Here is a 27,112-nt window from a genome sequence, read left to right on the forward strand (position 1 = left end):
AAAAAAATGATATCGAAAATACACAAATATCTCAAAATGTAATAGAAAATAACATAGTTAAAAAGTAGGCAAAACATCTGCCAAGACACCTTACCAAAGAAGAAACACACATGACAAGTAAGCGTATGAAAAGATGCCCAACATTATGTGTCATCAGGGGATTGTAAGTTCAAATAATACTGACATACTACTCCATACTATTTCAATGTTTAAAATCCTAAAACACTTGAATAACACCAGATGCTAGTGAGAATGTGGAGCAACAGGAACTCTGATTCATTGCTGGTGAGAATGCAAAATGGTACAGTCACTTTGACAGTTTGGTGATTTCTTAATGAAACTATGTATACTCCTGCCTTAAGATCCATTAATCACACTCCTCAATATTTACCCAAATGAATTGAAAATTTGTATCCACATGAAAACCTGCATGTGGATGTTTATAACATCTTTATTCATAGTTGCTGTAACTTGGAAGCAACCAGAATGTCCTTCAGTAGGTTAATGAATAAATTGTGGCACATCCATAAAACAATATTATTCAGTGCTAAAAAATGAAATTCTATGCTATAAAAAGACACAGAGAAACTTAATTGAATATTGCTAAGTGAAAGAAGCCAATCTGAAAAGTCTACATATAATATAATTTCAACTATATGACATTCTGAAAATAGGCAAAGCTATGGAGACAATAGAAAGATCAGTGCTTGCCAGGGATTGAGGAAAGGGAGGGATTAATAAGTGGAGCACAGTGTATGTTTAGAGCAGAGAAACTTTCTGTATGACTCTTTAATGGTGACTACATGTCCTTATACATTTGTCAAAACCTATAGAATGTAAAACACAGAGTGAACTCTAATGCAATCTATGGATTTTAGTTAATAATGATGTATTAATATTGGCTTATCAGTTGTAACAAATGTAGCTTGCTAATGTAAGATGTTAATAATAGGTAATTGTGTGTGTGTGGTCAGGGGTGTTAAGAGGGTACATGGGAACTCTCTGGACATTCCACTCAACTTTTCAGTGAACTGTAATAAGCTCTAAAATACAGAGACTATTAATTATGAAAACATATCAGGCAGCCCTGTCATTCTGAGTTTCTGCTTTTGTTATTCATACTGCCAGTGGCACATCACTTACATAGGGAATAGCTTTATCCTGTATTTTAATACATAGATGTTTATAAATGTCTCAACAAGCAAGTTGTATGTGCATTTCACTAAAATATGCAAAGGTCACTTCTTAAGTTCTCTTCAAGTGTTTCAGGTGGTGTGTTAATACAACTGGGGTCGAAATTCCTCCCTGCCTTTTTTCTAGACTTTGATGAAGCAGAAGAGGTGATCTCAGGCTTTTCAGAGGGCAGGTAATCAAAGGCACACTTGGCTAAGGGACTTTGAGCTTTCTAAAGGGCAGAAGCTCTGTAAGATGCAGCCTGTGAGCTTTAATCAAACAGCCTCCAGTACATGTGCTGTTTCTTATTCTCCGGGGCTGAGTGGGTTTTGGTGGTGAAATTACTTTGGCACCGGGACCAGCTGGGGAATTGATATGTGGGGCTTTGTCTGTTGGCTTATAATAGAGGAACAAGAGGGATCATAAAGAGAGTCTTTCGTGGGTTAGTTTTGTTCTGGGTCACCTCGAGTCCCAGAAGAATTCCATCTGCTTGAAGCTGTGAATGACAGGTTCTTTCTTTCTTTTTTTTTTTTTCCCCCCATGTGCCTACCTCTCTCAGACAAGGGGTGGTGGAATAAAAGCTCCCTGATTTTGGTACCCCTCTGTGTTTTGAAATTGTGTTTTTAACAAATAAGCCATGAGGAGTAATGAAAAACCCTTGGTGATGTCAAGGTGTTACAGAAAGGCAAGGTTTTATTATTTTTCTTCATCACCCCTCAAAGGCAAAGTGAAGGAAGCAGTGCCAAGGTTAACGGCATCTTGCCGTTAAACAAAATTGCTCCTGATTTTGGGTATAGGTTTTATCTGTATTTGTCCTTATTTTTGAGATATGCAAGGCATGTGGACAAGCTAATTAATAGATACACTGTTATAAGAGATAACCAACCAACAGGAAATAAAGATAAATGCCTTCAAGTATCTTTAATCAAGGATGCAGGCAGGGTGAGCCCAAGTTTCAGTTCAATTTAGCACACCTGTATTGAGCACCTACTAGGTATTCACTTTTGGAGTTGATGACTTTTGCTACCTGACCTGACCCTGGTGACCATTTTGCCTTGAAATTGAGTTGCTCTATTCATAGTCTTCATTAAGCACCCAGAATGTTCCTAGACCAAATGGTGATGATAGCTTGATTCACGTCTCTCCTGCTACTGAGTTCCTATATCAACCTTTTGGCTGCTCTCTTTGGTCTGGTAACTGGGCCTTTCCTCCCCTGGCTGTTCCAGAGTCAAAACCCCTCCCTGGGATGGGGAGGCTCTAGTAGCCCTTCCTTCTCACCTTGCATGAGCCTTTGTTACTACTATGCTTCATTTTTATATTTCTCAGAGCAGACTCTACCTTCTTAAAGTGACAACTGACTAATTTGAGGAATTAATGTGTGGCAATCCTGTTTTGGTTAACTTATTCATTTTTGGGGGGCTGTGGTGGGTCTTTGTTGCTGCCCGTGGGCTTTCTCTAGTTGTGGTGAGCAGGGGCTACTCTTGATTAGGGTGTGTGGCCTTCTCATTGTGGTGGCTTCTCTTGCTGTGGAGCACAGGTTCTCGGTGTGGGGGCTTCAGCAGTTGCAGCTCATGGACTCTAGGGCGTGGGTTCAGTAGTTGTGGTGCTTGGGCTTAGCTGCTCCACAGCATGTGGAATCTTCCCAGACCAGGGATTGAACACATGTCCCCTGCATTGGCAGGCGGATTCTTAACCATTGAGCCACCAGAGAAGTTCATGGCAATCTTTTAATAGTAGAATCCTGAGGAGAGAGAATGGCAACCCGTGTCTTCTGCCATTGTTGTCTGAATTCATTTCACCAGTGATTTTATGGAGAGAGGATTCATTTTCGGTTTTTTGCTTTTTTTGTTTTCTATTTCATTCCTTTCTCCCCTTTTTGAACCAAATGGATAATTCTGATACTTGGCATTTAGACGAGGATGAAGGAGGAAATGATCACCATCATAATAGACTCTGAAGGAGAGGTTTTGCCGAGGGGTTTTCTTTTCTTCATTTTACAATTCTGCTTACATTTTGAGTCTTGCTTCCAGATTCATTGTCCACAGATCAGTTTAGCCAAGTGATGTTTTTGTGCTGGAGAGGGTGACTTTGCCAGCAGATGGTATACTTGGCTAATTTCAATAAATGTGACATGTCCAATCACATGGTTAAAAGAAGACAACAGAAAATATAAAATTTGAGGCCAAAAGGCATCCTTAAGAGGCATTGTTCTCTGTTGTGGACAGAGAATTGTGTTTTCCTCAAAGTTATATTTTGAAGTCCTAATCCCCAACATGATGGTATTTGTGTATGGAGACTTTATGAGATAATTAGGTCATAAGCCTTCAGCCCTAATCCTGTGGGACTGGTGTCCTTATAAAAAAGGAGGAGGAAACATGAGAGAGTGTTATGCATGTGAATAGAGGAAAGGTGTGGACGCAGTGACAATGCATCTATCTTTAAGCCAAGAATTCACCAAAAATTGAATTTGTGGACTTGTGAATCATGCACTTTTGGCCTCCAGAACTGTTAGAAAAAAAATTTCTGTTCTTTAAGCCACCCAGTCTGTGGTATTTTGTTATGGTGGTTTCTGTAGGTGGTTGATGGGGACCTGTCAAAGTTAACCAACCAGTGGCCTGGGAACGAAAGCTTAATGTAGGGGATAAGAGATACCAACTCTCATGCCATGCTTTAGTGTATGGTAGAGCAGCGAAGAAAATAGAAAGCTTCATCAAAAGGTTTATAGTAATTGGAGTATAATGGCTGTACAATGTTCTATTAGTTTCTGTTGTACAATGAAGTGAATCAGCCATATGAATACATATATCTCCTTCCTCTTGGACATGCCCCCCACCCCTCTAGGTCAACACAGAGCACTGAGCTGAGTTCCCTGTGCTATACAGTAGGTTCCCACTAGCTAACTGTTTTACATGCGATAGTGCACATACATCAATTCCAATCTCTCAATTCATCATGCGTGTCCCCCCTGCCCCCATGTCCACAAATCCATTCCCTACATCTGCATCTCTATTCCTGCCTGCAAATAGGTTCATCTGTACCATTTTTCTAAATCCCATATACATGTGTTAATATATGATATTTGTTTTTCTCTTTATGACTTCACCCTGTATGACAGACGCTAGATCCATCCAAATCTCTACAAATGACCCTATATCGTTCCTTTTTATGGCTGAGTAGCATTCCATTGTATATTAAAAGACATATTTTTTATCAACTCATATAAATTGAGCACATAATATGGATGGGATATATGTATGTTTTTCAAGAAATTGATTTTAGCTATGCAACCTTTTGGCAACAACTTCCTCAGAACCTCAATGTATAAAATAGATATACATGAAGCAGCTCTGATTAAATTTGAGGTGGGCTGCCTGAGCAGCAATGACTTTTGAGACCCCTTTGAAGAGCACTAAAGCTGCTGAAGAACTCACCCTTGCCTACTTAAAGTATCTTTCTGTTTATAAGATTTGATTCTTTGAGGAAAGATGGACTTCTTATACTGAAACATGATGCAAGGGTACTATGCTATTTTCAGGGTGTTGCTCGGAGATACGTAAAATCATTTAAAAAGCAAACAGAGAGGAGAGATGTTGAAGATCCTTGAAACACAAGGCTTGAAGATTTACTCAGGTCATATAATGTTTCATGGAATCAGAACCAAAGAGCCATGGCTTCCTTCAAAAAGGTCTCTTTCCCCCCATCCTGCTTTGAAGTAGAATTTTTGACTGCTTTCAAAGAAAGCCTCCATGAACAATATCAAACAGTTCGGTTAAAGAGATGACCTCTCCTGGCAAGCAGGTAGGTGAGGCTGAGAGATGATTGATAATATCAATGGAATAGGACAGATGAAATCTCTTTTATACATGATATAATAATAATAGTATTATATGAGTTCTCATGGTTGTCATTTATGTTTTCTCCTTTTCTTCCCCCTGAATTTTGAGTATGAACCAGGACTCTTTAGCCACTCCCGATACTCTCAATCCTATTTGGAAGGACTGATTTCTGCCTATATCACATTGTATTAATTCACTTGCCAGTTTAGTTTTCCTGGCTGAATTTGAAGAGGTGCTAAGGAAGGAAGTTAAAATACTAATACAACTCACTGTGACATCAAACCCCTCAAACACAATGTTAGAGCTAGCCTTGTGTGGTGAGCGGTCATTGACTCACACAAGAATTTCAGAGTAGACTGTTGGTCCCTTCCATTCCCCGGCCCATCTAGGGTTCTACTCCTGGTCCTGATTTTGGTTGAAGGTGAGAGAAGCTTCAGAAAATTTCTCACAAAGTATATTATTTCCACTCTTAAAAAGGATGTATTTGGCCCTCAGATGGCTTTTTGGTAATCTGGTCTTCTATGAAATACAAATGCCACCAGGTGAGAAATAGCAGAATTCATTATTCATTTTTGTCTTGGGGAAATAAGAGCCAGATCAAAAGCCAGTGGAATGAGGGTTTAGAATTGGTACCTGGGTAGAAAAGTGGAGTCCTGATAGGGGAGGTGAAGGTACAGCTCTGTTTCCACCTGTGTTATTGGAAACCATTGAATTAGGGATGGAGGTGAATTCCTGAGTACTGGTTACAATCATATAGAGGTACAAGTTTATCTTGAATGAATCCCTTTGCTAAATTTTTGAGTGATTGTTTAGAAACTTATTCCTTGCAATGTCCAAGGTTTAGGACTGGTTTGAACTACACTTGAAGATGAGGAAATGATCATTTATTTCCTATTAAGAGCTAGTGATTCCACTGTGTGGAATTAGGATTTTCATTGAACCTTCTTGACCACCCTGGTAGGTAATTCATATTTTCCTTAATAAAATGTATGTAAAATGCTTTGCTCATTTATTCTATAATTCTTGCTGCAGATTTCTCAATTTGAAAAAGTCTAATTCAACTTCTCATTAGTATTTTGTGTATAGAATCATTTATGCAAATGAGGTAATGTAAACATAATTTACATTATGTAATGTAAATATAAACAGTTTGGGAAGTTACTCCTAGCACTTGGAAATTTGGGGCATTAACTAACTGCTTTAAAGAGGATCTCATTTCAGTTTAACCATGGTAGTCTTAGGTGCCATTTGGATCTTTTATTCCTGTATTATTATGTAACCTAGAAATAACTATGAAGGTGTTTCTCTTAGGCACTTAGATCCTCTATGGTAAGGTAGAAATAATTGTGCCCACATATTTATTTATTTATTTATTTATTTATTTTTAAATATTATTTTATTAGTTGGAGGCCAATCACTTCACAACATTTCAGTGGGTTTTGTCATACTTTGACATGAATCAGCCATATAGTTACACGTATTCCCCATCCCGATCCCCCCTCCCACCTCCCTCTCCACCCGACTCCTCAGGGTCCTCCCAGTGCACCAGGCCCGAGCACTTGACTCATGCATCCCACCTGAGCTGGTGGTCTGTTTCACCATAGATAATATACATGCTGTTCTTTCAAAACATCCCACCCTCACGTTCTCCCCCAGAGTTCAAAAGTCTGTTCTGTACTTCTGTGTCTCTTTTTCTGTTTTGCATATAGGGTTATCGCTACCATCTATCTAAATTCCGTATATATGTGTTAGTATACTGTAATGTTCTTTATCTTTCTGGCTTACTTCACTCTGTATAATGGGCTCCAGTTTCATCCATCCCATTAGAACTGATTCAAATGAATTCTTTTTAACGGCTGACTAATATTCCATGGTGTATATGTACCACAGCTTCCTTATCCATTCATCTGCTGATGGGCATCTGGGTTGCTTCCATGTCCTGGCTATTATAAACAGTGCTGCGATGAACATTGGGGTGCACGTGTCTCTTTCAGATCTGGATTCCTCAGTGTGTATGCCCAGAAGTGGTATTGCTGGGTCATATGGCAGTTCTAGTTCCAGTTTTTTAAGAAATCTCCACACTGTTTTCCATAGTGGCTGTACTAGTTTGCATTCCCACCAACAGTGTGGGAATGCACACCCTCTCCAGCATTTATTGCTTGTAGACTTTTGGATAGCAGCCATCCTGACTGGCGTGTAATGGTACCTCATTGTGGTTTTGATTTGCATTTCTCTGATAATGAGTGATGTTGAGCATCTTTTCATGTGTTTGTGAGCCATCTGTATGTCTTCTTTGGAGAAATGTCTGTTTAGTTCTTTGGCCCATTTTTTGATTGGGTCGTTTATTTTTCTGGAATTGAGCTTCAGGAGTTGCTTGTATATTTTTGAGATTAATCCTTTGTCTGTTTCCTCATTTGTTATTATTTTCTCCCAATCTGAGGGCTGTCTTTTCACCTTACTTATAGTTTCCTTTGTTGTGCAAAAGCTTTTAATTTTCATTAGGTCCCATTTGTTTATTTTTCCTTTTATTTCCAATATTCTGGGAGGTGGGTCATAGAAGATCTTGCTGTGATTTATGTTGGAGAGTGTTTTGCCTATGTTCTCCTCTAGGAGTTTTATAGTTTCTGGTCTTACATTTAGATCTTTAATCCATTTTGAGTTTATTTTTGTGTATGGTGTTAGGAAGTGTTCTAGTTTCATTCTTTTACAAGTGGTTGACCAGTTTTCCCAGCACCACTTGTTAAAGAGATTGTCTTTTTTCCATTGTATATCCTTGCCTCCTTTGTCAAAGATGAGGTGTCCATAGGTTCATGGATTTATCTCTGGGCTTTCTATTCTGTTCCATTGATCTATATTTCTGTCTTTGTGCCAGTACCATACTGTCTTGATGACTTTGGCTTTGTAGTAGAGTCTGAAGTCGTCAGGCAGGTTGATTCCTCCAGTTCCATTCTTCTTTCTCAAGATTACTTTGGCTATTCGAGGTTTTTTGTATTTCCATACAAATTGTGAAATTATTTGTTCTAGTTCTGTGAAAAATACCGTTGGTAGCTTGATAGGGATTTCATTGAATCTATAGATTGCTTTGGGTAGAATAGCCATTTTGACAATATTGATTCTTCCAATCCATGAACACGGTATGTTTCTCCATCTGTTTGTGTCCTCTTTGATTTCTTTCATCAGTGTTTTATAGTTTTCTATGTAGAGGTCTTTTGTTTCTTTAGGTAGATATACTCCTAAGTATTTTATTCTTTTTGTTGCAATGGTGAATGGTATTGTTTCCTTAATTTCTCTTTCTGTTTTTTTATTGTTAGTGTATAGGAATGCAAGGGATTTCTGTGTGTTAATTTTATATCCTGCAACTTTACTATATTCATTAATTAGCTCTAGTAATTTTCTGGAAGAGTCTTTAGGGTTTTCTATATAGAGGATCATGTCATCTGCAAACAGCGAGAGTTTCACTTCTTCTTTTCCTATCTGGATTCCTTTTATGTCTTTTTCTGCTCTGATTGCTGTGGCCAAAACTTCCAACACTATGTTGAATAGTAGTGGTGAGAGTGTGTGCCCACATATTTAACTGGAAAATCAAAATATGCTTTTTCCCTCAAATCAATTAATAAAATAATGTAATCACAGACACACATGCATGCATGTCTGCATTTTTCTTCCCAATAGGCCTATTTAGATGTATTTTTTGAATTTATACTCATTCACTGCAGAATAAAATGAACCTACAGGGAAAGGTTCCTTTTTAAAAATCACAGTTGGTGAGAACCCAGTTTCTTAATACATTGAGATGTTTCATTTGCTTTTTCTCTCTTGAATACTTAAATACAATTCCAACAGGAGCCAGAGAAATTCAATGAGTTCTTGAAAAGAATTAATGATTGTTCTGACTGGCTGCTGTTGCCTGCCTGTAATAAATTTCAACCTTAATCATTCTGAAATGAAATAAATCACCAAAGTTATAGTAAAGCCTCTTACCCAGCTTGGAAAGGAAGCTCACAAAACTACTGCAGCTCTAAAAGTCATCTTTTGTATCTCAGAGTAGATGTGGAGGAGTGCGGCAAGGAGGTGTAGTAAGTAAGTACATCTTACCATTAACACTACAAGCCCTTTTCCCAAGTGTCTTTGGTTTCTTTGGTTTGGTTTCCTTATCTTCAATTTTTAAAAAGTATTTACTTATTTATTTGGTTGTGCTGGCTTTTAGTTGTGGCATTCAGGACCTTTACTTATGGGATCTAATTCCCTGACCCAGGATCAAACCTGGGGCCCCTGCACTGAAGTCTTAGCCACTGGACTTACCAGCAAAGCTCCTCCTTCTCTTTATAATAGTGTTGGGTTAACTGGTCTCTGTGGGTGCTTATAACTCTAAAGTTCCAAGATGTATGTGAAATGGAGGTTCTTCCATGTATATGAACTTGAAAATTCTAAGACAAAGGTGAGGCTGATGTATGAGTCTACTCTTTTAAATACGTTCTCTTATTCTCTCCAGGCTGCTGCTGCTGCTCAGTTGCTTCAAAGCTGTTTGACTCTGTGTGACCCTGTGGACTGTAGCCTGCCAGGGTCCTCTGTCCATGGGATTCTCCAGGCAAGAATACTGGAGTGGGTTGCCATGCTCTCTTCCAGGGGATCTTCCCAACCCAGGGATTGAACCCAGGTCTCTTGCATTGCAGGCGAATTCTTTACTGTCTGAGCTACCAAGGAAGCTAATGCCACCTCACGTTAATAATTCCTTAGGAGATTAGCTGCATTATTTGGAACAGACTATTTTTTCTCTTCTAATGGACCCTCTTTCTTCTGCTTATTTGGAGGACCATATCTGGCTATCTAAGAAGTGATTTACCATTAGCATCACTGGGAGACATTACCTCACTGAAGGAGAAAAGTAAAAAAGAGAAGCAGATGAGATCAAGGAAGAGAGGTACAGAATACATAGGCTTTCCCCAGAGTTAGAGGAGAAGGGAAAAACCTGGATGCTGTTGGAGAGCCTCATAGTATTGTTTTCTGCTCAAGGTTTTGGCCATTGCTAGGGCCCCAAAGGGTTTGCCATTCTATCAGCTCCCAGCATTTTGCATCTGGCATTGGGAGCAGTCGGTAGCCTTTTATAGATTTGTGTGTCTGCAAATAAGCTTGAGTTACCTTTGAGGACAAGGGAATGACCGTTTATTTTCTCTAATCAGCTGATGATTCTATAGATATATTTTATATCGATTCTTTTCCCCAGATTCTTCCTGAGCACCCTGCTAGGTAGTTATTGTTTTCCCTAGTTTTCATAGATGAGAATGATGGTACTCAGGAATTGTGCTGAATGAAATTTTCTTTCATTTGCAAACTTGTTCTCCCTTCAGTCTTTCTACTTCTAACTGTAAAGTCTTCATTTCAAAACCATTCCTACCTCTGACCTCAGATTTGGCATTTACATTCCCAGTGTTTGGCTCTACTCACCTGAAGTGTTTTGCGTTGTTTCCCGACTGGCATTTCCAATTCCAGATACCTTGGGGGGGGGGTACCATGTTTCCAGTTCTTGCCCCCAGGAACAACACTTGACCCCAGACACTGGGCTAAAAGCCTACCTGCTTGCCTCCTCTCTGTGTGTGTGTGTCCTCGGCAAACAGTAACTACCTGCCATGCTGACGTAGCACCCTTCAGCTGAAATACAGGCAAGTTCCTTGGAAAGCCCCTATCATGGATTTGGCAGAGATCCCACAGCTATAGACAAGAGAGCCAGCATTCAAATCCAGGTTTATCTGACTCCTCAACTGTTATTTTTCTTCATCCTGTCATCATACTTTCTAACTGAAAATCAGTTATACTAAACACTCCACTTGCCCATCTTACTGTGGCTTGCTTAATCTCCAAGATCCTCTGAATATGGTCTTGCTGACTTCAGCACATATAAAATCTAGCCAGTTCCTGCGAGTAAGTAGGACATCCTCTTGACACTTAAAACTCTGTTTGCAGAGTGTCTTATACCCAGCACGGTTACTAATTCACTGTGCTACAGGACAGGGAAATGAGAGTTATGTGCTGGGCTCATTGGTGCATGCTTTTTGCATGCGAACTCATTGCATCCCTTAGATCTCTCTCTGAGGTGTATATGCTCAGTTGTGTCTGACTCTTTGCAACCCCAAGGACAGTAGTCTGCGAGGCTCCTCTGTCCATGGGATTTCCCAAATAAGAATACTGGAGTGGGTTGCCATTTCCGCCTCCAGGGGCTCTTCCCCCGTCAGGGATGGAACCCACCTCTCCTGTGGCTCCTGCATTGGCAGGCAGAATCTTTACCACTGAGCTCTCGAAGGTACTTACTATCATAGTAGTAGTAGTAATTTAGTCGCTAAGTCATGTCCAACTCTTGTGACCCCATGGGCTGTAGCCTGCCAGGCTCCTCTGTCCATGGGATTCTCTAGGCAAGAATACTGGAGTGGGTTGCCATTTCCTTCTCCAGGGCATCTTCCCGACCCAGGAATATACTTTATTTTATATAAAGGGAAACTAACACGTAGAGAGGTCAAGTGTCTTGGCCAAGAGCAAGATATTAGCTGCTCATCAGATTCATGGGCTCACCCACATTGTCCAGGCCTTTTGCATTTAGGCAGGACCCTGCTGTTCATTGCAGTGGATGAGCTGTGGCTAGAAGTAATGCCTGTCATTTCTGTAGTGAAGCAGTTGAGGACTTGTATACAACTCTTAAGCTCTCTTTTCTCCTGTCTTTGGTGACCTGGAAGGATACAGCTACAAAATGGTGGGGCCTCTGTTAGCCTGAATGTCTGAGTGACTGTGTGGAGTAGAACCTCCCCAGTGACCCATATGGGATTTGTCCCTTCAGTGAGAAATAAGCCTATTGTGCATGAAGCCATTAAGATTTGAGGTTTAATTGGTTACCACAGTATTACCTATGCCATCTTTTCTAATACAATGGTAGATTCAAGGATTTAAAGCTGAGTCTGTCTCCCTCCAGAATCTGCACCTTGTTGCATTTTCAGGATCAAGTCTAAGCCTCCGTGCTTCCTAAGCACGTCTAAGCTTGCTTAGAAGAGACAATGTTTTGGCTGAAACTTGGGAACTTTAGAGCTGTGGCAAGTGCATCCCCTTTAGAGGAATAATGGCTGATCTAAAATAACTATTAAACCTACAGATGTTCCACTGTATTTTCTGCCTCTTCCCCATTATGAGAACTTATAGGAGAAAAGATCTGATTACCTCTCAGCATATTTTCACATTTGAGGTTAAAAAAAATTTTGTAGTTCCAGGCATTTTGCTTTTACATTGCAAATACATTTGGACTCTTTTACATTTTTATATCTTTTAAACATTTGTTGCATTTTGGAAAAAAATTACTCTTAACAGCTTTTGAAAGCCTCTACTTAATGCACATTGTTCATTCCTTTCCACTCGGTCTGAATTAGTCTATTAATTAATTATTGGAGTGGGTGTTGCTTGTCAGAAAGGAGAAAGTATATGGCAGTTAGAAGGCATCTTGGTACATTTCAAAGCTGTGTTTGGGCATTGCTCTGTCGAGTGTTCAGAACATCTCTTAATACTAACTCATTAGGAGAAAGCATTATTCCAAGTGAAACTAAGATATGTATTTGCATAATTTGCAGATCTCTGTGTGTTATTCATTCAGTTCTATGTTGGTTTAATCACAGAGTTGTTAAGCTGTTTTCAGGAAGTATTTGAGAGCTGTCTTTATGATGTGTAGCTCAATTTTATTCTGAAGAAATTCAGTTACACTGACCATTAATACAATCTAAAATGGAAGTTTCCATAGTTGGTTGACAAAGCAATCTTGTTTTATTCCTCACTGGTGAATTCTTAATTTGCTGGTCAGCTAAACAAATTTTCATAAATTGCCATGTGTGGGGATAGTAATAAAATATGAGACCCGGTTCTTTCTCCTAAAGCATTTTCAATTTAAGGAAAACTTTTAGAATTTAGTATCTCTGGTACTATTCTTAGGAGTTGGAAGGTGATGGCCATTTAAGAATGGGAATTTTATTTGGTTATGGAAACAGTTATCATTTTGTCTTTCCTGGTAGAGATTTTTAGATAACTTCCTCTCCACCATACCCTTTTTGTATATTAAAATCTCCTACTGGAACCGCATGATAATTTAGGTCATCAAAAAAATCCAACTGAAATGCATTTTCTCAAGGTCCAGCTCCCAACCTAATAATATCAGAATATAAAATTTTCCTATTTAGCATCTTTTATCCTCTCACTGTGTCATCTATAAACAGTCTTAAGCAAATACATCATGAATACTTATCCCCATGATTATATCGCTTTATCATCGATTAGAGTCTTAACTAATGTACCATTTCTGACTGTTTTTAGACATGTTGAAAGAAAGAGTTTAAGTTCAAGTACAGATTTAAAACTTGTTTATTCCTATGAGCATATGTTTATGACACTACAAGTTTTAGTCTAGGTCAGCTTGGATGACTAAAATCAATGAAAACTTCAGTCAGTTATTAGAACTGTTCTTCAATCCTGCTCAGTCACTAACCAACTGTATGACTTGGGCAAGTATTTCTGGGTCTTGTTTTTCTCACTTGAAACATAAGAGGGTTGAAGGATATGATCCTTAGGTTCATTCGAAACTCTAAAATGCTGTCATTCTCAGAAGCACTAGTAGGTAATTATGTGTTAATAATTTTACTATCTGTTTGCAGAGGTGTGAAGATGTATTATATTTAATTTTAAAATTGACTTTGTTAATTGGAAACTAGGTACTAATCATTATATATATTCTCTTTTTTAAAAAAAATCAGTTTTGTTTGTGTTGTCCTGGCTTTTGTTAAAACTTTTCCTAGAGACATTTTTTTTTTTATTGTAGAATCATCTAACCAGTGATGTCATTATAAACCCAGATTTATGGAAGAAAATGCACAGATTATCTTTTAAAAGAAAAAAATGTAACCATGGTTGAAACAGACACTATTAGCTGTTTCAATTTCTATTGGGTTTGCTGTAGGAGAAGTTCAGAGCTCCTATTTCTGTTAAACCACATCAGTTCAGTGTTCAATGCAAAAAGTAGAACAAAAACAAAGAAAAAGATGAATGAAGGGTAGTGTGTGCTTAGTCACTCAGTTGTGCCTAACTCTTTGCGACCCCATGGACTGTGTCCTGCCAGGCTCTTCTGTCCATAGGGATTCTCCAGGCAAGAATACTGGAGTGGGTTGCTATGCCTTCCTCCAGGGGATCTTCCCAATCCAGGGATTGAACCCAGGTGTCCCGTATTGCAGGCAGATTTTTTATTACCGTCTGAGACACCAGGGAATGAAGGGTAAGGACTTGTGTAAAACTCACAGAGAAATGAACATAAAAGGAGCTAGAAGGCAATTTCTTGTTTCTGGTGTGAAGCCTGCACTAGACTCATCTTCCCCTGCCACTGCCCAGGTGTTATGCAAAATATTTGCAATGTATTTTCATGCTGCCCAAGGACACAAATGGATCTTGAGTGTTAATCTGACAGGGAACAACTCAGATGTGTCTGTTTCCTTTTTTCACTAAACTTTAAAAAGTAATGAAAACTCGGAACTTTTTATGGTAATTCTTGGGGGCTCTCAAAATCTTTTACAAATAGATGTACACAGTTTACAAAATGATATGCTTAGCTGAGGAATTGTTAGGTTTTCATGACTTACAAGTTTCCTCTAGGAAAATAGGGCTGTATTTTCTGGGGAAAAAAAAAAAGAATCCTCTATCAGTCTGTTGATCATCATCATTGTTATTTTTAACTCCTATATCCAGTTTTGGTTTATTAGTAAAGCCATAGTATCCCAATATCTCTTGTTTGTTATTGAAATAATTTAAAGCAGTATTGTGATTTATAAGGCATAATGAGAAATTGCCTTTTTGGGATTCTTTTCTAGATATCACCTTAAAAACTCAGTAGGTAAGTAATTTCTTTAACAAACATGTAATTGATTATCCATTAGTTACCAGAGTTATGTTAATATTATCCACCTTAAACTTCTACAGCCTGAAATGGACCACTATATTTTTTTTATTAATATATATATTTTATTGAAATATAGTTGACTTACAATGTTTCAAGTGCACAGCAAAATGATTTAGTTATATATATACACATATTATTTTTAGATCATTTTACATTATAGGTTATTGTAAGATTGATGATAGTTCCCTGTGTTATACAGTAAACCTTTGTTGCTTGTTGCATGTCTATTTTTTAATTGGAAGTCTAGCATTCTATTCATACTAAGTCAAACAAGTGGAATCAAAATGTCATAAAGTTTTTAGTTAGGCAAAAATTCATAAGTTTTCTAAATGTATATATTATAAATGCTCTTTATACATATGTATACAAAAGCTTCTCTACTATGCTTGATAAAGGCTTGAGAAAGAACATCAAAGAAAGAAGAGATAGAGAAATTGGAAAACAAACTAAATGAAATGGGAGCACTGAATATGAAATATAAAAGGTGAAACAAAATAGATAAAAGTAAAAGATCATCCTGTAGTTCAGTTCTTTTTAAACATGGCTGCTCATTAGAAACATATTCAGAACTTTGGAGGAAAAAAAGCAATACCTGGGCATTTGTATTTTTAAAAAAATACCAAGATAATTCTGATATGCATCTGGATTTTAAAAAGTGATTGCAGGTTTTTCTATTAAATGGTAGTTTTGTGGATATAGAATTATATTGTTGATGTAGAATTCTATTCTTTTTCTGTTGACCAATCATGATACGATGGTATTGAGTGATGGTTACATAATCACAATAGTAAAAGATGTATATTAGTTTTCACAATCAGTAACCAGACAAAGAAATGAAAGATAATTACAATTGCAAGCCACAATGTAAACATAATTAACCTAATAACATAAAATAATTACAATTTGTGGGCTCAAGCAGAGTGATGTGGTAAGTGGTAGTTAATACATGCACATGTTTTCATCTGCCCAGCCAGTCTATGTCTTTTGGTTGGTGCATTTAATCCATTTACAGTTAAATTAATTATTGATATATATGATCCTATTACCATTTTCTTAATTGTCTTGGGTAGATTTTTTTGTAGATCTTTTTTTTCTCTTGTGTTTTCTGCCTAAGAAGTTCCTTTATCATTTGTTGTAAAGCAGGTTTGATGTTGCTGAATTCTCTTTAATTTTGCTTGTCTGAAAAGCTTTTGATTTCTTCATCAAATCTGAATGAGAGTTTTGCTGGGTAGAGTATTCTTAGTTGTTCGTTCTTCCCTTTCATCATTTTAAATGTATTGTGCCATTCCCTTCTGGCTTGTAGAGTTTCTGTTGAGAAATCAGCTGATAACCTAATGGGAGTTCCCTTGAATGTTTTCTGTCGTCTTTGCCTTGTTGTTTTTAATATTTTAATTTTTGTCAGTTTGATTACTCTGTATCTTGGTGTGTTCCTCCTTGGGTTTATTATGCCTAGGACTCTCTGTGCTTCCTGGATCTTGTTGACTATTTCCTTCTCCATGATAGGGATGTTTTCAGCTTGTGGCTTCTACTTTATCTTTGGAAGTGGAGTATCTTTTTTTGGTGGGTTCCAGCATTCTCCTGCGGAGAAGACAGTGGCACTCCACTCCAGTACTCTTGCCTGGAAAATCCCATGGATGGAGGAGCCTGGTGGGCTGCAGTCCATGGGGTCGCTAAGAGTCGGGCACGACTGAGCGGCTTCACTTTCACTTTCATGCATTGGAGAAGGAACTGGCAACCCACTCCAGTGTTCTTGCCTGGAGAATCCCAGGGACGGGGGAGCCTGGTGGGCTGCCGTCTATGGGGTCGCATAGAGTTGGACACGACTGAAGTGACCTAGCAGCAGCAGCAGCAGCATTCTCCTGTTGGTGGTTGTTCAACAGTTAGTTAAAATTTTGGCCAATGGACCACTACATTTTAGGCTCTGCTGTGCTGTCCTTAGTCGCTACCTGGGATCATTTTTTTTTTTTTCTTTGTCTTTTCAAATAGTTTTCATTTCTCTATTTCACTACAAGAGACACAAATGGGCCTTCTCCATCTACTTCCAACCCTGACAATAGATCAAAGAAGTATGTCATCCATAGATCTTTTTTTTTTTTTAATTTTTTTTTTTATTAGTTGGAGGCTAATTACTTCACAACATTTCAGTGGGTTTTGTCATACATTGACATGAATCAGCCATAGAGTTACACGTATTCCCCATCCCGATCCCCCCTCCCACCTCCCTCTCCGCCCGACTCCTCTGGGTCCTCCCAGTGCACCAGGCCCGAGCATTTGTCTCAGGCATCCCACCTGCTTTAGCTGAGATCCCAGCTGTTCCTTATATCATCAGTACTGAGTAAATCTGAAAGCTTGCTACACAATACCTTCTCATTTTCCATAAGAATGCAAGGCACTTGGGAAGGTTTCATAGCTGTTAATAAATGCAGCTTCATTCTATAAGATTTGCAGATCACGTTGGTCTTCATACAGTGGATTCAAATGGGAAGCCCAAGTCTCTCCAATAGAGACCATTGAATAGCATTTTAGGAAAAGAGGAACCAGGAGGGAAGGTAAGAAAGGAGATGAAGTTTGAAAACTTAGGTAGAAACAGAATCAGATGCTATAAGTTTTGTTGACTTAAAAGAGGTGAGCATTGTGAAAAATCCAGATGCCCAAATCAGGCAGTTTAGGTATCTAAATTCATAAAGAGGCTGTACCTAAACCAAAATTAGAGTAAACTGCAGTCCTAATGATGCACTGACTGACATTGGGGAGACTGAGTGGGAATAGCAAGAAACTTAATTAGGATAGATTACAACTAATCTAGGAAGTTGGGAATAAGGTCCTGACCTTCATTTAGATAGATGGCATTTTTTCAGATTATAAATTTACATTATTGATAATGATCCTGTAGTTTATAAGGTTTGCCTTTATAAAGCCTTTTCACATTGATTTCCTCATTGGTGATTTATGCTAATCATGATTGGCCGCATAAATATTGTTTATTCCCATTTATAAATAAAGAAATGGACACAAAGAATTTAAGTGACTTGACCTAGATATAACCACCACAAACTCATGTGATTCCCCTTTATTGTCTTTTTTGCCATTTATTTTCTCAATTCTCATAATAGCCCTGTGAAGTAGACATTGTTGTTGTTGTTTAGTCACTAAATTGTGTCCGACTCTTTGTGACTCCATGGATTGTAGCCCATCAGGCTCCCTTGTCCTTGGAATTTCCCAGGCAAGAACACTGGAATGGGTTGCCATTTCCTTCTCCAGGGGGGTCTTCCCAACCTAGGGATCGACTCTTGCATTGGCAGTCAGATTCTGTTCGACGGAGCCACCGGGGAAGCTGTGAAGTACAAAGGTATTACCTTTTTTTGATAAATGAGGAGATAATGAGTTCAAAGAGTTGGGATAACTTATATCACATGTTAAGTGGCAGAGCTGGTTGTTGAACCTAGTCTTCTTGGCTCCTGAGTTTGTGCTCTTGACCACTAGGCTGTGTTGTTTTCTATTTCTATTACTACAATTTTCACATTAAAACCCTGCTTCGAAGATAATTTTGTGTTTTACTTCATTAAAATTCCTGGCATTGTGAACCCCTTTAAATTCAGTCGTAGCAGGGCTGCTACTGGCCAGGCTAGTGGAATCAACTCACAGATGTTGTTTTACTGTTATAGTCACCATGCAGGGAGGCAGGTGTGTTTCAGCATTGCATTCCCTACCAAGTAGTAGATCTCTGAAACCCCCACAGCATATTTGCCCCTGGGATATTTTTCAGAAGATACACTTGGGACCAGAACTTTTTTAGGAGGCAGAGTAGAGGAGAATGCTATGATTTGAACTTTTTCATAGCATGCCTGGGGAACTGAAATTCAGTCATTACCAAGTGGATTTTTCTGGGTTTTTAAGATGAGAAAAAAGGGACCTTAATTAAGGGACAAAGAAAAAAGAGTAGACGAAGTTTTCCTACTTTATGATTTTGCCTGGGGATAGCCCTTCACGGGAACCATTTGGTTTTGGGTGTCTCTTGCAGGATATATGAAGAGATGAAAGAAACAAGAGCCGTTGACATTGACATGACTCACAAACATATGGCTCTAAATAATGAGACCCTTTATCTTGGAGAAGAATCTAAAGGGCATGGGAGAAACCCTCATGTAACTCACTTTAAAAATGTAAAGCTGTATAATTTCCTTTCTGAGACCATAATCTTTTGGTCTTTTTCAGATGTGGTGCCAAGAAATAAAAGCTGAGGGGTTGGTAGAAATAGCATCAATTCATTAGGAAACCTCTTGATGGTATAAGTATTTGCCATTAGTCTTCTGTCTCTTTAGGTGCTAGAGGGCCAAGAACATTAAATTATTTTTAAAAATTAAATAAAACTCCTCTGTTCAAATGTCACTGCTTCTCTGGAAATGACATCATCTGTTTGCTAAAATACTATTGAGAAAACGACTATACATTGTTATATGTGGGGAGGTTTTAAAAGTGAGGTCTATTTATTAAGAGACTTTGGAGTGGATGCTCATGTCCTTCCTAAATAAACAAAGAGCCTCATCTTATTCATTTGCATTAGTATGCTTACTCAGGGCTTAACTGTCTACACTGGTGGTGGTTGTCTGTGGGCTTTCAGTTTTATATGGAGCAGGAAGCCCAGCTTTAAAACACAGATTATGAAATTCAGGAAAAATTGATATAATAGTATTTTATTGGTGGAGGTGTTAGTATTGGGGGTGTTGTGGGGAGAAAGATGCTAGAATATAAAGTGCCTGAGTGTTGGTTGGTGGCCAGCTCCTGGGATTGGAGATTAGCCATTTTGAGAACAAACTTTGGATCCAGAGAAATCTCTGGGCATCATTCATCATATTTATTACCTGAATGTAAGTCACATTGTCTTCTTTGTAATTATTACCCTCATACAGTAGACAAGAATATTTTTCATGTTTCATACTCTTTTAGTTTCTGACTCAGCCTTTTTACTTTATTTATTTATTTTTTTCATTTATTTATATTAGTTGGAGGCTAATTACTTTATAACTTTGTAGTGGTTTTTGCCATACATTGATATGAATCAACCATGGATTTACATGTGTTCCCCATCCTGAACCCCCCTCCCACCTCCTTCCCCATCCCATCCCTCTGGGTCATCCCAGTGCACCAGCCCTGAGCACTTGTCTCATGCATGTAACCTAGACTGGCAATCTGTTTCACAATTGATAATATACATGTTTCAATGCTATTCTCTCAGATCATCCCACCCTCGCCTTCTCCCACAGAGTCCAAAAATCTGTTCTATACATCTGTGACTCTTTTTTTGTCTTGCATATAGGGTTATCGTTACCATCTTTCTAAATTCCATATATATGCGTTAGTATACCGTATTGGTGTTTTTCTTTCTGGCTTACTTCACTCTGTATAATGAGCTCCAGTTTCATCCACCTCATTAGAACTGATTCAAATGAATTAATTTTAATGGCTGAGTAATATTCCATTGTGTATATGTACCACAGCTTCCTTATCCATTTGTCTGCTGATGGGCATCTAGGTTGCTTCCATGTCCTGGCTATTATAAACAGTTCTGCAATGAACATTGGGGTGCACGTGTCTCTTTCAGATCTGGTTTCCTCGGTGTGTATGCCCAGGAGAGGGATTGCTGGGTCATATGGCAGTTCTATTTCCAGTTTTTTAAGAAATCTCCACAGTGTTCTCCATAGTGGCTGTACTAGTTTGCATTCCCACCAGCAGTGTTAAGAGGGTTCCCTTTTCTTCACACCCTCTCCAGCATTTATTGCTTGTAGACTTTTGGATAGCAGCCATTCTGACTGGCATGAAATGGTACCTCAATGTGGTTCTGATTTGCATTTCTCTGATAATGAGTGGTGTTGAGCATCTTTTCATGTGTTTGTTAGCCATCTGTATGTCTTCTTTGGAGAAATGTCTGTTTAGACATTAGATTCAGAGCCACAAATATGAGTAGTTGGGCCAAAGTTTGTGTAAAACAGACCATAGCAAAGTGGGACTGGATTTTTAACTTAAGGGTAGAGATACATATTGGTTGCTATGTAAATTGAAGGGAAGAAAAGCAGAATTACTAGGCTGACCCCCCTACTGTTTGCTGTGCTGTGAGTAATGGTCTTATTCTGATACGAGTTTTGTTGTCTAGTTTTGGCACCTATGGAACAGTGGCAAGCCCTTCTTCTTTGACAGTAATGGTTGGATTTGATTCCCGAATATTCAAATATAGAGTTTTTGTTGCTGTATATGTATTGTGTATATGAGTTTGTGCTCAGTTTATGGATTAGATATTGTTCGTATGATATCATTAGGTGCCCTAATGGTCCCCTAGAGCTATGGGACATTAGGAACGTTGGCAGTTCTTCATGTTGGAATTGTTAGGGTAATTTAATTATGAAGATGATAGATCAGTCAGAGAACACATCGTCTCTGGGACAGAGAGACACCCACTAATTCCAGTGGGATTATTGTTTGGATTGAAGTTGTTGGAGAATAAACCCAGGTTCTAAGTGACATTAATTTATCAAATGATTAAAGTGATTAGGGGATGGAGGGCATAGAGAATAAGGAGAGCATATATGTGTTTATTTATTTATTTTTTTCGTTTATGTGTTTAATATTCTGCTGGTATCAAAAGAAAGTCAACAAAATGAAAAGACAATCCATGGAATGGCAGAAAATATTTGAAAATCATATATCTGATAGTATCCAAAATATAGACAAACACTCATTCAACTCAACAGTAAATAAGCAATTTGATTAAAAGATGGGTAGAAAATCTGAATAGACATTTTTCTGAAGAAGACATACAGATAGCTATTAGTTACATGGAACAATGCTCAACATCAGTAATAATCGGGGGAATGCAAATGAAAATAATGGATAAATATCACCTCACCTCTGTACATCTGCAGAACTGTCTCAAACTGGCCCTGTCTTGTTTCAAACAAGATGCTGAATTCTTTTTCTGAGACAACAGAATGAAATCTCAAGTCATGCAGCCCAAGCCTACACAGAGGAGAAAATTTTAATCTCTAATATCACCTGGAATCTGTTCTCCCTCAGTATGGAAACAAAGGAACAAGACATGACCAGAAGCTGAATGCTGGAAGATTTTCACTAGTGAAAGATCTGGTGCTGAAGACTCTTTACCATGTTGCTGCTGCTGCTGCTAAGTCGCTTCAGTCGTGTCCTACTGTGTGCGACCCCATAGACGGAAGCCCACCAGGCTTCGCCGTCCCTGAGATTCTCCAGGCAAGAACCCTAAAGTGGGGTGCCATTGCCTTCCCTTTACCATACCTTACCATAAATGGCCAAGTTCCCATGTCCTCTAATGGAAACCTGCTCTGCCAACCCCTCCCTTATACTAACCCTCAATCCCTAACTCATACAAGTGTGACCAAAGCTTGGGTCAGGGAGACAGATTTGAGAGTCTTGCCTCCTGTCACTATGAAGTCTTTTCTCAAATTCTGGTGCTATATAGCATTGGCTTCTATGTGCATCCTCTTACTTGGTAGCACTTCTTAGAATGTCTGTTATCAAAAATATGAGGGATAACAAATGCTGGTGAGGATGTGGATAGAAGGGAATCCTTGTGTACTGTTGATGGGAAATTCCATTAGTTCAGTCAACATGGAAGCCAGTGTGGAGGTGACTCAAAAAATAAAAAATAGAATTACCATATGACCCAGCAATTCTCCTTTGGTATATAATCAAAGAAAATTAAAACAGCATCTGGAAGAAATAGCTGCGTTTCCATGTTTCTTGCTTGTCTTACTTACAGTAACTAAGATATGGAAGGGTTCCCTGGTTGCTCAGTGGTAAAGAATCCACCTGCTGGTACAGGGGAGTTGTGGGTTCTATCCCTGGGTCAGGAAGATCCCCTGGAGAAGGAAATGGCAACCTACTCCAGTTTTCTTGCCTGGGAAATCCCATGAACTGAAGAGCCTGGTGGGCTGTAATCCATGGGGTCAAAAAGAGTTGGACATGGCTTAGTGACTAAACAACTACTACAAACATATGGAAACAACCCATGCATCTGTCAGTGGATAAACATATAATGAAAAGGTGAGTAACTCACACATATACAATGAAGCATTCAGCCATAAGAAAGAGGGAAACCCTGTTATTTGCAGTAACATGGATGGACCTTGATGGCATTATACTGAGTGAAATAAGTCAGATGAGAAAAGAAAAATACTATATGATCTCACTTACTGTGGAATCTAAAAAAACCAAACTCATAGAAATGGTTGTTTCAGAGCAGAATGGTTGTTGCAAATGAATGAAAATAATGGGAGATGTTGGTCAAAGAGTGAAAACTTTCAATTGTGAATAAGTTACAGGTATCTAATGTACAGCATGGTGATTATTGTTAAAAACACTATATTCTTGAAAATGTCTGCTGCTGCTGCTAAGTCACTTTAGTCGTGTCTGACTCTGTGGGACCCCATAAACCGCAGCCCACAAGGCTCCCCGGTCCCTGGGATTCTCCAGGCAAGAACACTGGAGTGGGTTGCCATTTCCTTTTCCAATGCATGAAAGTGAAAAGTGAAAGTGAAGTCGCTCAGTTGTGTCTGATTCTTCATGACCCCATGGACTGCAGCCTACCAGGCTCCTCTGTCCATGGGATTTTCCAGGCAAGAGTACTGGAGTGGGGTGCCATTGCCTTCTCCTTGAAAATGTCTAAGTAGATTTAAATGTTCTTACCCTAGAATAAGAAATGGTAGTTATGTGAGGTGAAGGAACTATTAGCTAAGTCTATGGTGGTCATCAAGTCAACACATTTTACACCTTTAACTTCCACAATATTCTTTGTCAATTATATCTTAATAAAGCTAGAAAAAATATTGTTCTTGTACCTTCCATACATCACTTCTAATTGCACAATTGCTATTTTTTTTAAAAAGAATGATAGATTTAATTTCATTAAAGCTTCAAAACTCCTTATCAAAATTTATCATTAATAAAAATTAAAATATCATTAATAAAATGTAATGTACAGTTCTATGATTTTTGGCATACGCAGTAACCACCATAATCAAGATGTAGGATGTTCCCTCATGCATGCCTATTCGTAATCGATCCCCTGCAAATTCCTGTCTCTGGGAAGTACTGATCTTTTTCTGTAGCTAGAGTTGTGCCTTTTCCACAATGTCATATAAATGGAATCACATCAACTGTCATTTTTCAAGTTTGGCGTCTTCAGCATAATGTAGTTGAAATTCATCCATGTTTCTGCATGTGTGAATAATTTCATTCTCTTTGCTAAGATTCTGCCATATGGATATACACAGATTATTTATCCATTTTAGAAGTGATGAGTATTTGGACTGTGTCTGGTTCAGAGTGATTATTTGTAAAGCTACTATGAACATTCCTGTGTAGATTTTTGTGTCGACATAACTTTTCATTTCTCTGAGTCATACATCTAGGAGTGGAATTGCTTAGTCATACGGTAACTGTATATTTAATCATGTAAGAAGCTGCTAAATTGTTTCCCAAAGTAGTTACACCATCAGAAAACAATCCCAGTTTTGTTTTTTTTTCAGCTGTTTCTTGAGGCAACAGTGAAGAGACAGAACCATCATACATGCCCAGAGGGTCTCAGATTATCGCCTAGTTCTGGTTGGTCCCAAGAAGAAAATAAATTGGAGTACAGTTGCTCTGCATCCTCACCAGCACTTGATATTGTCAATTTTTGAAACTTTAGTAATTCTAGCATTGTTTAGTAGCATATCACTGTACATCAAACTCACGTCCACAGAGTCAGTGATGCCATCTCATCTTGTTGTCCCCTTCTCCTCCTGCCTTCAGTGTTTTCCAGCGTCAGGGTCTTTTCCAGTGAGTCAGTTCTTTGCATCAGGTGGCCAAAGTATTGGAGCTTCAGCTTCAGCATCAGTTCTTCCAATGAGTTTTCAGGACTGATTTCCTTTAGGATAGACTGGCTTGATCTCCTTGCATTCCAAGGAACTCTGAAGAGTCTTCTCCAACACCATAGTTCAAAAGCATCAATTCCTTTTGTTAATAATGCCTTTTGAGGAAATGTTTCAAAATTTTTCTAATAATTTATTTATTTATTCTTTTATTTATTTTTAGCTGTGCTGGGTTCTCCTTGCTGCCGGCTTTCTCTAGTTGTGGTGATTGGGGGCTTGTCTCTAGTTGTGGTGCGGGGCTTCTCATTGCAGTGACTTCTCTTGTTGCTGAGCTCTGGCTCTAGGCACGTGGGGTTTTCAGTAGTTGTGGCTCATGAGCTTCAGTAATTGCTGCGCATGGGCTCAGTAGTTTTGGCTCCCCGGCTCTAGAGTACAGGCTCAATAGTTGAGTGCAGCTGCTCAATGGCAAATGGGATCTTCCCAGACCAGGAATCAAATTCCTGTTTCCTGTGTTGGTAGGCAGATTTTTTTTATCACTGAGTCACCAAGGAAGCCCTGAGAAGTTTTCGATTTTGATGAAATCTAATTGATCAAATTTTTAATGGTCTCTGCTTTTGGGATCCTATTAAATAATCTTTGAACATCCAAAGATTTCCTCCTATGTTTTCTGCTAATAGTTTCATAGTTGTACATTTTATATGTAGGTCTATGAGCTATTTCAAGTAAATTTTTAATATAGTGTGCGATATGGATCGAAGTTCCTTTTTTTCCTCCCCAAATGAGTGTTCAGTTGTTCCAACACTATTTTTTGAAAAGACTCTCCTTTGTCTCTTGGATTGCTTTGGTACATTTGTAGAGATCAACTAACCATATTTTTATTGGTCTACTTTTAAACTCTGTTCTGTTCATCCATGTGTCTATCTTTTCACCAATATACCACACTATAGTAATTCCTTTATGGTAAGTCATCAAATCACATAGCATGACATGAGTCTTCCAACTTTGTTCTTCTTTAAGACTGTTTTGGTTTTTCAAGTCTTTTTCATTTATCTATGAATCTTAGAATCAATTTTTTGATTTCTGTTTTATAAAAGCCTAATGATATTTTGATTAGAATTGTAATTATAGACTAATTTGGGGAGAATTGACATTTTACCATTATTGGACACATTTCATATGTCTATTAGGTCTTCTTGATTGGTCTATGATATGCCTGTATATACTGCATATGCTCTGTTGGATTGATACCGAAGTATTTCATGTTTTCCTCTTATGGTATAATGTGGTATTTTAATCTTTTAATTGTCTAATTTTTGCTTTCTTACAAATATAAATTTTGTATGTTGACCATGTTATCTTGTGAAATCTAAACTGATTAATTCTAGGAGCTATTTTTGTGGCTTCCTTGGACTTTTCTAAATAGAAAATCATGACATTAATGAATAGGGGCAATATTATTTCTTACTTTTCAGTCTAAATGCATTTTACTTCTCTTTTACTTTTCCCACTGATCAGGATCTCCATTGTGATGTATAATTGGAGTGGTAAGAATTAGATATCCTTGGAGGGTCCTTAGGAGAATAACAGGCAAATTTTCACCATTACGTATAAGGCTATGTATAGTGTTTTGTTTTTGTTTTTGGTAAATGTATTTCGGGCTTCCCAGGTGGCTAAGTGTTTAAGAAGTCTCCTGTCTCCTGCTAATGCAGGAGACCTGAGTTCGTTCCCTGAGCCTGGAAGATTTCCCTGGAAAAGGAAATGGTAACCCACTCCAGTATTGTTTGGGAAATCCCATCGACAGAGGAGCCTGAGAAGCTACAGTCTATGGGTTCACCAAAGAGTTGGACATGACTCAGTGACTAAACCACCACCACTACAAATGCTGTTTATCAGATTGAGGAAATTTCTATTTCTAGTTTGTTGAGAAAGTTTATGATGAGTGATTATTGAATTTTGATAAAAACTCTTACATTGGTTGATATGGTATATTTCAATGATTTTTAAATCCATTGAATTTGTGACAGTATGTAAGAATAATGACAATAATAATTACTTCATTTATTGTGTGCTTACCATATGCTCACTGCTTTTTAGTTGGGACATGTTGATTCCTTACCATACCTGACTCACATACTTCCACTGGAAGGCATTCTCCTAAAGCTTCAAGGATATCAACTGAAGGAAAGCCTTTGGGAAGTGAATAAGGAGCCATCATAGATTTATTAAATTGAACGTGCCATGGTGAAATATATGAATCT

This window comes from Muntiacus reevesi, chromosome X, assembly GCF_963930625.1.
Source record: "Muntiacus reevesi chromosome X, mMunRee1.1, whole genome shotgun sequence".
Lineage (NCBI taxonomy): Eukaryota > Metazoa > Chordata > Mammalia > Artiodactyla > Cervidae > Muntiacus > Muntiacus reevesi.